The sequence below is a fragment of the Otolemur garnettii genome, unplaced genomic scaffold, assembly GCF_000181295.1.
Source record: "Otolemur garnettii isolate 467f Iridium unplaced genomic scaffold, OtoGar3 scaffold00253, whole genome shotgun sequence".
Taxonomy (NCBI): domain Eukaryota; kingdom Metazoa; phylum Chordata; class Mammalia; order Primates; family Galagidae; genus Otolemur; species Otolemur garnettii.
The window spans coordinates 901568-914324 of NW_003852648.1; the positions used below are offsets into that span (position 1 = coordinate 901568).

Sequence of the window (12757 nt, forward strand, 5' to 3'; positions counted from 1 at the left end):
AACTCCTGGGCTCAAGTGATCCTCCTGCCTTAGGCTTCAGAGAAGCCAGGACTTGATGTGCAGTGCCACCATGCCTGGCTTTTCCATTCATTTGATATGGATATTTTCTCAGTTGTCCAGTGGATAAAAATCTCCCTATTGATTTCTGACTTTCTCTCAGAAGATACTGATTCATCAGTAAATTTTATTTGGTGCATCTGTGGGTGCAGGGAGAATCAGGAGACTTATTTCTCATGTTGCTGATGCAACTTCCTATTGTTTTTCACTAGCATCTCTTAATTAACCTTGAACATAACAGGACTAAAAACATATACTATATTAATGAAACAACAATTGAAGATCTAAATTTTATTAAACCCTCCTTTTACCCTTTTGAAATTTTAGATGTTGGACAGATAGAACTTTATTTGCTTCATTATCATCATCTTTACATAAAATGCAGTATCTTTTTCATGTATAAAATTCTTTTATTCTATTTACAAACAGTGGAACTCATCTTGATACTTAAAACAGTACATAAGGATTTTATCTTGGTACATTTTTTTGAGTTTTATTTGAATGTTTCAGGGAAATCAAAATGGCTAAAATCTTTACTTTTGACAAGTGAAAATTATTTCTGGAGTGTTGGTGCCTGAAAGCACAAATAGTACTAAACCCTGTATGTGCTATGTTTTTTTTCTACATATACATATCAAAGATAAGGCTTAATTTATAAACTAGCACAGTAAGAAATTCACAATAATAGAATAATTATGACAATATATTATACTAGAAATTATATGAATATGTGTTTGCTCTCTCTCTCAGCTAAACTAACTAAAATAAGCTAAACTGGCACTGTAGGTTCAAAAATGTTTTATTCTGTAAATTCTCTATTATGTAAAATAAAATTAACCAACCAATTGCAATCAGGATAAATGTTAAAACACACACACACACACATTGCACTATTTAATGTAGAGTTCCATGGAGGTTTAGCACCTAACATCCGGAGAAAGTGAAGAAGGTCTACTTTATCTGAAGCTGATGATAAAAAAGAAGGAAAGCAATTTGTTGCCAGGACTCCGCTTTACCTTCAGAGCTACCTCTTCTGATCAGAAAGCTGATTCACTGCTGTACAGCTATTTTTCTTCAGATTTCATGTTCAATCCCATACAATTACTAATTACATTTGTAATTTTTATTAATGAAAATATAGAAAAATAAAAATTGAAACCAATCACATTCTATGAATGAACATTCCAACTGTCTTCTGGGTAGCAGTGTTTTAAATATGATAAATGGGCTACAGATAGAACCTAGAAACCTTGCTGGGACACAAGGGGGTGCAAGCTGAAAAGAGATGCACACAATGAATAGATCACTATTATTTTTTTTTTTCTAAAAGGAGAGTAAAGATTATAAAATTAGAGAGCTAGAGCATATAAGAATTAAATGGGGTGAAATCAGGAAAGTCAGATGGAAAAGAAACTTGGAATAACTGAATCAAATCAGATGCACACCACTATAAGCTCTTAAAATATTTAAAATTGTTTATAAACTATTTAATATACATTTTTAAAATTAATATGAGGGTATAAATGATTAGGTTACAATTGTTTGCATTTGTTAGGTCAAGTCCAAGTGGTGGAGCTCTTCTTCACCCAGATCTTGGGTTGCATACACTTATATTGTGCCAACTACATGTGAACTTACCAATCTCCCCTCCTTCCTTGTCTCTCCCAGCTCCTTCCTTCTCCTCCCCGTACTTTAATTGTGTTTTTGTCTTTGTGGGAATGTGTTTATTCATCTACTAGTTTCATATTAATATTAAGTACATTGTATATTTGCTTTTCCATTTTTGTGATACTTTAGTAAGGAGAATGTTCTTCAACTCCAAACAGGTTAATACAAAAAAAAGGTAAAGATTTTTATAAAGAGGACTCTATTGCCAATTGCAGCAACACCAAAAATAAGTAAGTTGGACATGATCAAGCTAAAAAGATTGTGCACAGCTAAGGGAACAGCAACTAAAACAAACAGACAACTTTCAAAATGGGAAAAGACCTTTGCATGCTACAAAGGACTGATAACCACAATCTACAAATAACTCAAACTAATCAACAAGGAAAGAGAAAACAATCCCATTTATCTCTGTAGCTCTTTATATCTGTTTTGTTTAAGCTCAGGCTAAGACTATGCTTAGGACATTGAGACTTTTATGGTCATAAAATATTTTACGTGAGAAGAATATATTTATGATTTATGCATTTTAATTGCCTTCTATATCAGTTCTTATTCTAACAGAATATTTTGAAATTACTTGTTCTTTACAAGAGACATTTTGGCTACTGTGAAAGATGTAATTAATAGTAATAATTGTGTATTATCCTCCTTGTGTGACTATGATTCTTTAGAGTGATTTTCTAATTTATTTAATTAATATATTTGAAACTTTCTTTCAAATAGTAAAAGGAGAATGCAGTCCAAGTCATGTTTAAATTCCCAAGTCATTATATTTGGCCTTTAAACAATTCTTATTAAAAAAAATGTTGAAAACTCAGTAGCTAAAGTAATTTCCTGTAATTCTAAAAAACTAATGTGAGTTAACCAATTTGAATATTTCTGTTACTGATTGATTCCTCCTCTGCATAATCAGTAGAGGCTTGTGAGTTCTAATAAATTCCTTTGTATCAGATAGTATGACTTTGAAGTAGGAACACAGTGTTATAGCAAACATAGACCCATGAGTGAATCAGTTCACAAAGTCAAAATTTAAATAACTAATGGTATGAGTAATTTATATTCAATATTTTAAAGTTGAAGTCAAAGTGTGTTAAATATTATTGTATTCTTTTTATAACTGAGAGGTACTCCATAGTATGCATATATCACATTTTATTAATCCAATTGTGTATGGGTGGGCATTTGGGCTGTTTTCATGTCTTTGCAATTGTGCATTATGGTGCTATAAACATTTGAGTGAAGGTGTCCTTTTCCTAAAATTATCTTTTTTTTTTCTTTTGGGTAGACACCCAGCAGTGGGATTGCTGGATCAAATGGTAGGTCTACTTTTAGTTCTTTGAGGTATCTCCATACTCCTTTCCGTAGAAGTTACACTAGTTTGCAGTCCCACCAACAAAGTACAAGAGTTCATTTCTCTGTGCATCTACACCGGTATCTGTTGCTTTGAGACTTTTTAATATGAGCCATTCTCATTGGAGTTATATGATAATACATTGTGGTTTTGACTTAGATTTTCCTAAGAGACCTTGAGAATTTTTTCAAACTAGTATCTTTCTGAACAACCTGAAGGGAAGTGAAAACCATTCTTTGAAGTGAAACATCACAAGAATAGAGAAACATATGGACTCAATACCAGATTGGAACTAATTGATCACCACTTAAGAGCACATTTGGAAATATATTTAAATGAAAATCAACCTGGGGAAAGAGGGAGGCAAGGATGGGTAAATTTACAACTATCGAGTACAGTGCACATGTGCATTACATCTGGGTGAAGGACACACCCATGTGTATAACTTTGACTCAATCTGTACAAAAACAAAGTGTAAATAAAATGTGTACCCTCTAATATTCTGAAACAAAAAAGTGGTGTTTCTTAGAATTCAGAATGCATTTTCACATAAGATAACTGAGATATGAAAGTCTCTTAAATCTGTAGTTCCTGATGTACTGATCATGTGGAATAACAATAATTAAAACAAAGAAAAACATCTTATTGTAATGGGACTCCATATATCAAATACAAAAGATAAATTAATACTTTTTAAAAGAAAAAAATGAAATTTTACAATAATGTTTTGAACCTCCTCAAAGCAGAAATATCCAGTACTGGCTTTGTTTGAGTTCAAATTACCAATTTGTACAAGAATTTAATTTTAAAAGACCAGAGATAAAGGAAATTGGGATACTAATCACATATCATTTATACCTGTCTGCCTGTCAATATGTATGTATTATGAATATTTGCATGTATTTTTAGAACTTGTGAATGAAAAGTGAACATGGACAGTGATTAGGAAATAATATATGTTCTACTAAGTTTCTCCTTTATGTGATAATATTAATTTTTATATAGTTATCCAATAAAATAATTTTCCTTCCAGCAATGAACAGCAACTCTTGTAAAGATATCATTTTTGAGATCTTAAAGCTGTTAGCCTACCTACATATATATTAAAGGCATCGCTGAGAGATTCTTTCACTTTCTCATTTCGAAGGCTATATATGAAAGGGTTCAGCATTGGTGTCACAATAGTGTTCAACACTGTGGCGAATTTGTTAACATCCGTCACATTGCCCTTTTGGGGACGAACATAGATGAAAATGGAACTCCCATAATAAAGTGCAACCACAGTGATGTGTGAAGCACAGGTAGAGAAAGCCTTCTGTCGTCCCTGGACAGAGGGAATTCTAAGGATAGTAATAATAATATAAATGTAAGACACCCCTGTCAAGAGCAAGGAGCCCAAGAGCAACACAGCAGAGGAAATAAAGTCAGTCAGCTCAACCAGAGATACATCTGCACAGACCAGCTTTAGTACAGGAGCACTGTCACAGAAGAAGTGATTGATTACATTTGGCCCACAAAAGGGCAGAGCAGCAGTTAAGATCGATGATCCCAAAATTGACAAAAATCCACCCACGTAGGATCCCAGGAGCAACATTATGCACATCTGTCTGTTCATGATGACAGCATACTTCAGTGGGTTGCAGATGGCAACATATCGATCGAAGGACATGACAGCCAGGATAAAAAATTCCGTGGATCCCAGAAGGAAGTAGAAAAAAGACTGTGTGAGACATCCCACAAAGGATATTGTTTTAGTGAGGGAAAATATGTTGGTCAGCATCTTAGGCACCACTGTGGAGGTGATGGCGACTTCAAGAAAGGAAAGGTTGACTACAAAGAAATACATAGGTGAGTGTAGACGGTAGTCACAACACACCAAAAGGATGATCATGGTGTTGCCAAGCAGAGATATCATGTACATGAGCAGGAATGTGAAAAAAAGAAGCATTTCTACTTCTTTCTCATTCTGAAACCCTAGTAGGATGAACTCAGTGACTTGAGTCTCATTTCTGTGATCCATAAAGTTCCTACTTCCACCTGGCATAAAAAAGAGACATTTACTTTTGTTACTTGCATTTTAACCCTCGAAGCACCTTACTTATATCAGTTAATTGTCTTTTCTTTTTATGAACAGATGATAATGAAAAAAAAAAAAACGATTGTTTTTATAGTGTATAAACAGCTCCTGAGATGAATGCACAAGACACAAGTGCTCAGCTGTGAGATTCACTTATAACAGCTGAATCAGTCTCACAGTAAGTTTAAAACAACGGTCCTTAAGAAAGAGCCCCTGGTGCTCACTTTGGCAACACATATACTAAAGCTGGAATGGTACAGAGAAGATTAGTATGGCACCTGCACAAGGATGACACAAAAATTCATGAAGCATTCCATATTTTTACACTAATGGTAAACCAGAAAACAAAAAAGAAAAAGAAAAAAAGAGCCCCTGAGTGTAAGAAATATCACAGTGGATTCAGCTGTTCGTAAGTCATGTGGACAGATGCTTAGCTGTACCCTTTGTAGTAGACATTAGTGTCCTTAACCCATTCAGATGTAAAGGTATTTATTAAAAGTGCTGGCAGATTGTTGAAATGAAATCTAATTCTATGTTGATACATTTATGTTCTTTTAAGCTACTTCATTATTATTGAGAAGAAAATTTGTTTGAAAAATATATACTTTCTGGGTGAAGGGCTCTACTACAACTTGGGCTTTATCTAACAAAGCAAGCAACATAATCTAATTGTCTGTACCCTCCTACTAATCAGAAATAAAAAATAAACTACACATGATTATGTGATAATTAACTTATGACCCCTGACTTATGGATTCCAGGCTCCACATTGCCAAATTGGCCACTACAGAAAGTCAGTCTCAAGTAATCTCCATATGGGATCATGAAATGAATGAAATTTTAAAATTGCATTCATAGTGAATGAAATTTTAATAGATATTTTTAAAAGATAAAGAATCAAACATATGACTTTGTTTATCACAACTGATTATATTCATCTTCAAATAGAGACACATAGAGCAAATTCTCAGAAAGATGAGTAGAAAAGTTCTACTTTCCTTAATTTTGACTTTTTCTGAAGAGAAGCTACAAAAGTCTAATAATGTTTGCTTCATAGTAGAAATCAAGGACCAGAGGTACAAGAAACAACAAAAACCCTATTTAAGAGAAAGAGTTGTTATTCACTAAGCTGACATTTTGGAGTGTGTACATTACATTACTCTACATAGCTAACCAACTGAAGGTGAGAATATAGGTTTGGAACAGGGAGTTGTTTCAAATCACAAATTATAATACACATAAAAATGCAACATATACATGTGTTAGAAGTGCTGAATTTAGATAAGTGGGTATTTTTATTGTTATTTTTCAAAAGATGTGATGGGTAAGTGTTGTAGAGCCTTGTTAAAATTTATGATAGAGGGCTAGTGCTACACTAAGACAAAATCTTGGGTCTCTGATATGATTTTTCTGTGGTTTCTGTCCCAAGTATTTATTAGTCTATTAATTAATTCACTGTTTTCATGTATTTGCTGTATAAAGAGGAAGTAAACATAGAGATAAATTTCTGATACACATATTAAACATTTTATTTTTTTTATTTTTTTATTTTTTTTTTTTAGACGGAGCCTCAAGCTATCCTCCTGGGTAGAGTGCCACAGCATCACAGCTCACAGCAACCTCCAACTCCTGGGCTCAAGTGAGTCTCCTGCCTCAGCCTCCCAAGTAGCTGGGAGTACAGGCATCCGCCACAACGCCAGGCCATCTTTGGTTGCAGCCATCATTGTTGTTTGGCGGGCCCGGGCTGGGGATTCGAACCCGCCACCTTAGGTGTATGTGGCTCTCGCCTTAGCTGCTTGAGCCACAGGCGCCGAGCCTATTAAACATTTTAGTTTATAAGGAATCTCTATTTCAAAACTTGAGTTTGAACTGGGATTCTATAAAAACATGAATTCAATATCTTAATAAAATAAAGTCATTAACATGATGACACCGTGTAAAGGAACACCATCAGTGTACATTCCTATCATCATGTTGAAAGAAAAGAAATAGTGATGGCTCCACCTGGAGGGGAAGTAAAAAGTGATTTTGGACTAAAACATATTAACTTGAAAGATTAAAAAGTGATTTTGGACTCAAGCATATTAATTTGAAGGAGCTTCTCCTGTGTTCTGATAAATAGTGGTGTAAATGTGAGCAACTGATGATCATCTTGAGGGCACTAGCAATGTATGACAGAGGCTAACAATTAAGTGGGGACAATAAAAATTTATTCAGTTGTTGGCCCAGTGATCATACCTGTAATCTTAGCATTCTGGGAGGCTGAGAAGGGTGGATTGCTGGAGGTCAGGAGTTCAAGACAAGCCTGAGCAAGAGCAAGACTCTATCTCTAAAACCAGCTGTGCCTCGTCGCAGCCTCCCAACCAGCTATTTGGGAGGCTGAGACAAGAGGATCACTTGAGCCAGAAGTTGGAGATTGCCGAGAGCTATGATGCCACTGCACTCTACTGAGGGCAATATGGTTAGACTCTGTCTCAAAAAAAAAAAAAAATCAAGTCAGTCAATCCCAAACTTTTCGTAAGATTATCAATAAGTGAAAGGAGAAGGAAAAATAGCTGGAGAAAACCAGTGATGAGGAGGATGTCGCTGAGCAGCGAATGTGGATTGTAATAGAAAACATATTTTAAGTTCCCTACTTACCTGCCGAAGTGCAGCTCAGAATTTTTAAGAATGTTTAAGCACATGGTTTCAGAGATGTCCTTCTTTGTAAGTGTATGATTTGGGTATCATCCATGGTTAGAATCACATCTGTAAATTACTTCTTTCTTTGTACAGCCTGTTAGGAAACAAATTAGTGGGAATAGATTCACATCTACAGGAGAGTTTATAAGGACTTTAAGTGGGAATGATGTGTCTTCTTCACTTACCTTGTAAGGACAATCAATACCATGAAGTTTCTGTGATTACATCTGTAGATCAGTGAAATTTAGAAACAGGAGTTAAGCCTGAGTTCATTACTGCTGTGCCCCTGGAGAAAGGGTTTCAAGTAGAATTATGATCTCCAGAGAATAATTTATTATAAAAATTTCTAATTAAAAGAAAAGTAAAAATTTATCAACTTGGAAAAGTGAAAATAACTGGTAAACACAATTTGCACAAGAAGTACATTGAGGTGTTTGGTCACTGAGGTGTTGAGGTGTTTTGGTCAACTGCCAATCCATTAATTGTAGTGTAAATAACATATATGCATCAATATAGGAAGTTGATTGCTATCTTCATCATCAACATCCTCATCATAATCACTGTATTACCATATATATTTATTGAAAAGTATGTACTAGATAATCTTCTAAAAAGTGAACATATATATGTGTATCATTTTTAACTTTATGGAACACAAGTGAGATAGGAGCATTACACTGAATTTATGCCAACTAACAAAAAGTAAGAACATTAAAATGTCAGAAAACTAAAAAATCTAAATTTATTTAATATAAACAGTTATTTTAAAAGGGAAATAATTAATACTTATTGGATGCTTGCTATATATTCTGATTCCCTGACAAATACACAGAAAATCTTCCATCAGAAGCACATAAAGTAGTCTAAGCATTAAAAAAAATGAAAAATTGGTAAAGATGTGGATAAATTGGAACTCTTATGTATTGTTGGTGGGAATATAAAATAATTCAGCTGTTATTAAAAATCATCTGAAGTTTCCTTTAAAAACTTAAAAACTTAAAAAATAGAGCTGCCTTGTGATCCATCAATTCTACTTCTGGGTACTTATAAAGATAATAGGGATAAAAAGATACTTGCATATCTGTGTCCATTGCAGCACTATACACAACAGCTAGGATACAGAAAAACTGCGAGTGTCCATCACATATGAATGGATACGAGATTAGACAATTAAGATCACAAGCTCATCCTAGAAAAAGTGCTGCATGCCTCACTGCTGAATATCGCTATGGTTAACAGACAGCCAAGGGTAATACTTTAAAGGTGACTGTAATTATATTCAACAATGAGGTATGTAGTACTTTTTCTAGGACTGACCCCACCACTTGTTTGTTTCTCTATTTCTATTGTCCTGCTTGAAGAGATGTACCAAAAAAATCCTTCGGTGGGGTCAGTCCCTGACCACGCAATGTTCTGCAACTGTTTTGAAGAGATTCAAATGCTATACAGAAGTTTTCTTAAAGACATGTAGTAATTTCTTGTACTTAAAGTTTTCAGACACTTAGCCTAAAGATTGTGCATTTAAGAATACTTACTATAAAGGAGCAACTGTTTTTTCTCCACATACATTTTGTAAAATCTATCCTCCTCACTTATTTTAATTGTCTTACTTCTATGCAGCACTGACATACATGTCATACATTTTTTGAAGAATGTTTATTTCCAGATACTCTTTAGTTTTTCAGCCTGTTTTTCTGTTCAGTTGTTCACCATATTTCACATTGGTTCCAAAGTGGTCAAAGTCAATTTTTAACATTTTTCTCCCCTAGTCAATTCATATATGCCTTGTCCTCTCAGATAAAATTTAGAATCATTTTTCTAAGTTTCTCCAGAAAAAAAAAATTATTGGTGCTTTAATTAGGACTGAATTTTATTAGTTTTATAATTTATTTCCAAGTTTAGCATAGATCAGTTACTTTATCATTTTTATTGTGTAGAAATGTTTTGTTGATACTGTCTTGATATTATGAATAAATATTTGCTGACATATGATGGGGTGTTTAACACTATTACTAATACCACAGTGGGTCCCTGCAGGGAGCATATGAGAGCTGAGACCTGGGGCTGAGGAACCAGATGAAAAAGGGAGAACTGAGCTCCAGATGGATAGACCCCTGAATCAGGCTGTCCTCAGAGAAAGAAGTGCCAGGAATCCATAGACACTGGACAGCAGAGAGCTGAGCATACCAGTCCTTCAGGGACAGACACACTACACTCAGGACTGCAATCAATAGCTCATACACAGTGTAGAGAAGTGTTACAAAGTGTAGAGAAGGTGTTTATATGACAGATTTGAAGACTGGTCATTATTAATGTACTGCCGGGTTTTTTTTCTTTTTTGAGACAGAGCCTCAAGTTCTCACCCTGGGTGCCGTGACATCACAGCTCAGGGCAACCTCCAACTCCTGTGCTCAAGCAGTTCTCCTGCCTCTGCCTCTCAAGTAGCTGAGACTACAAGTGCCTGCCACAACACTCAACTATTTTTTGGTTGCTGCCATCATTGTTGTTTGGCAGGCTCAGGCTGGATTCGAACCCACCAGCTCAGTTGTATGTGGCTGGTGCCATAGCCAATTGAGCCACAGGCACTGAGCATGTACTGCTGGTTTTAATAATCAATGCTCATTTAGGAAATAATTCATGTATAGATGTGAAATTGGTTTATAATTATGGGGATTTGTGTTTTGGAGGCTATGCAGATTTATAAAATAAATGAGAAATTAATTCCATACCTTCTACACACTGAACAATTTTAAAATTTTCATTTTTGAAGATTTGCATGTGATGCCTTCTCAATTAGCTCTAGTAACATTTAATTTTTCCAAGTTTAGAGTTCTTATCATAGTCTTAGCAATTTGACTACATAAATATGAGTGTATTATCTACTTATAATTGCATATGTATATTTAGTGTACACATGCACTTATATAAAATATATTTTAAAATAATCTTCCCTGAAATTTTGAATGTTAAAATAACTCTCATACTGTAAATATTTTGCCACTTCTCTCATATCTCCTTAGATAATTTTTCTTATTCTTAATGATGTTTTATGTCATTTTTCTTCCTCAAATATCATTACTATGGCCAGAAATAGGTCTATTTTTTTCCAATTTCAATAATCAGCTCTTCAAATATCCCATCTATTTAGAGTCCATGAATATCTATATAAGTTTTTTATATTCTCTTCCTCTTATTTAAATTTATCTTGTGGCCATTTTTCTAACTTACTAGGTTGAATATTACATTACATATTTTTTTTCTATACCAGTTAAATTCCTAGATGCTATAAAATTTTGTCTGGCTATGACATCTTTGGCTATGTCTCATAGGCTTCTATATATAACATAATTAATTTAACGCAAGTTTGAGCTCCCTTTGAGGTAAGTAGTGTTTTCGGCATACAGGAGTATCCAACCCTTTTTCTGTATTACCTGACACTGGAAGAATAAGAGTTGTCTTGGGCTACACATTAAATAGACAAACACTAACAGAAGCTGTTGAGCAAAAAAAAATTCTGTGAATACTTTTCGCAACATCCAACACCACAGGTAAGCAAAACAGTCCTCAAATAATCTGCATGTAGCTCAGAGACCCCAGATTAGACACCACTGCATAGATTTCAATTTCTTTAATTTAGATATAAACATTTTATAATTACTTTAGAGCTCTAATATATTTTAGCAAAAAAAAATTTTTGCTATGGAGACCAATTTTTGCTATGTTCACCAATATGTGTGAACATATTAATCACATCAAGCACCTCCATTTAAAATTAAAATTACATAATTGTTCTATTTATAGAATTTTCTGAATTATAATCTATATACGCTTAAAGCACCTTTTCTTTGTATCTTTTAATTCTATCTTTTCAATTTTGTACTTTTTTACTGTCTCTAAAGAGTAAATCTACACTTTAAAAGGTGATGTTGATCCCACATAACATTTTAGCTGTGATTAACATAGGAAAACATACAGCTTTTCTAAATCTCCCATGCTGTTACAATACATTGTTTTTTATATTTTCAAATATTTTAGAGCACACACATACCTACACACATATGCATACATATATGTCCTTGTAATTCATTTTAATACTAGTAACTAATTTTTTAAAGATTGTTCTTATTTTTATAATTGTCTTTGTTTTGCAGTCACTAAGTAAAAATCTATCTTTTTCAGCTGATTTACTAAAAAAAAGTTAATAATTCTTTATAATTGTATACATATTTATTATCAGTACTCTTCTGAGAAAAAAAGAACATTGTGGGTAGTATCTTTAACTTCTAGAATAATGCTTGGTGAAGAGATGGGTCAAAATAAATAGTTGAAGAATGAATTTCTGGTACTTCCCATTTTCCAATTTATTTAAATGGAATCTGTTATTATGTAGATTATCAGCATTCCAGTTTAAGACTTTGTTTTATATCTATCTGTCTCTTTTATGTTTTTCTTTAAATTTCAGATTTGTAACAACCAAGCCCCCTCAAGACCAGTGGGGAATACAACAGACCCCTTACTCTTGAAAAGAAATTACTCCTAAGTCTTCTAGCCTCAGCCCCCACAAAGGTGGAGAAGTTAAATTCTAGGAAGAAGCTCAAAGATAAGAAAAAGAGGAAGGGAGGGGTGGATTCCAAATAAAGCCCCAAATGGAATAGTCCCAAGTTGCCTGAGTTGTTCTTGGATAAGATGACCAGATGTCCCGCATTTAACAATTTGTCCTGTGTCCCATGGCATTTTTAAAAAGTCCCGATTTTTGGAAAGAATGCATGACAAACTAGGGAACAGTGGGAGAATGGGAAGGGAATATACGATTTTTGGCTGCCATGTGGCTATTTTGCCAGGATATGCATTTTATATTATTTTTGTTAATTTTATAATGTTAAACTTTAATAATAACAAATAATTGTTGAGAACTGATTATC

The 12757-nt window shown here is 33.9% G+C and overlaps 1 non-coding gene and 1 pseudogene across 1 annotated transcript; both read left to right on the forward strand.

The window, feature by feature from the left end:
- The window catches only part of LOC100943736, a 675731-nt pseudogene that overhangs the window by 492500 nt on the left and 170474 nt on the right, over positions 1–12757 (forward strand).
- LOC111722447 lies at positions 5370–5476 on the forward strand. The gene has a single exon (XR_002771243.1). It is a non-coding gene; the product is annotated as a U6 spliceosomal RNA (small nuclear RNA).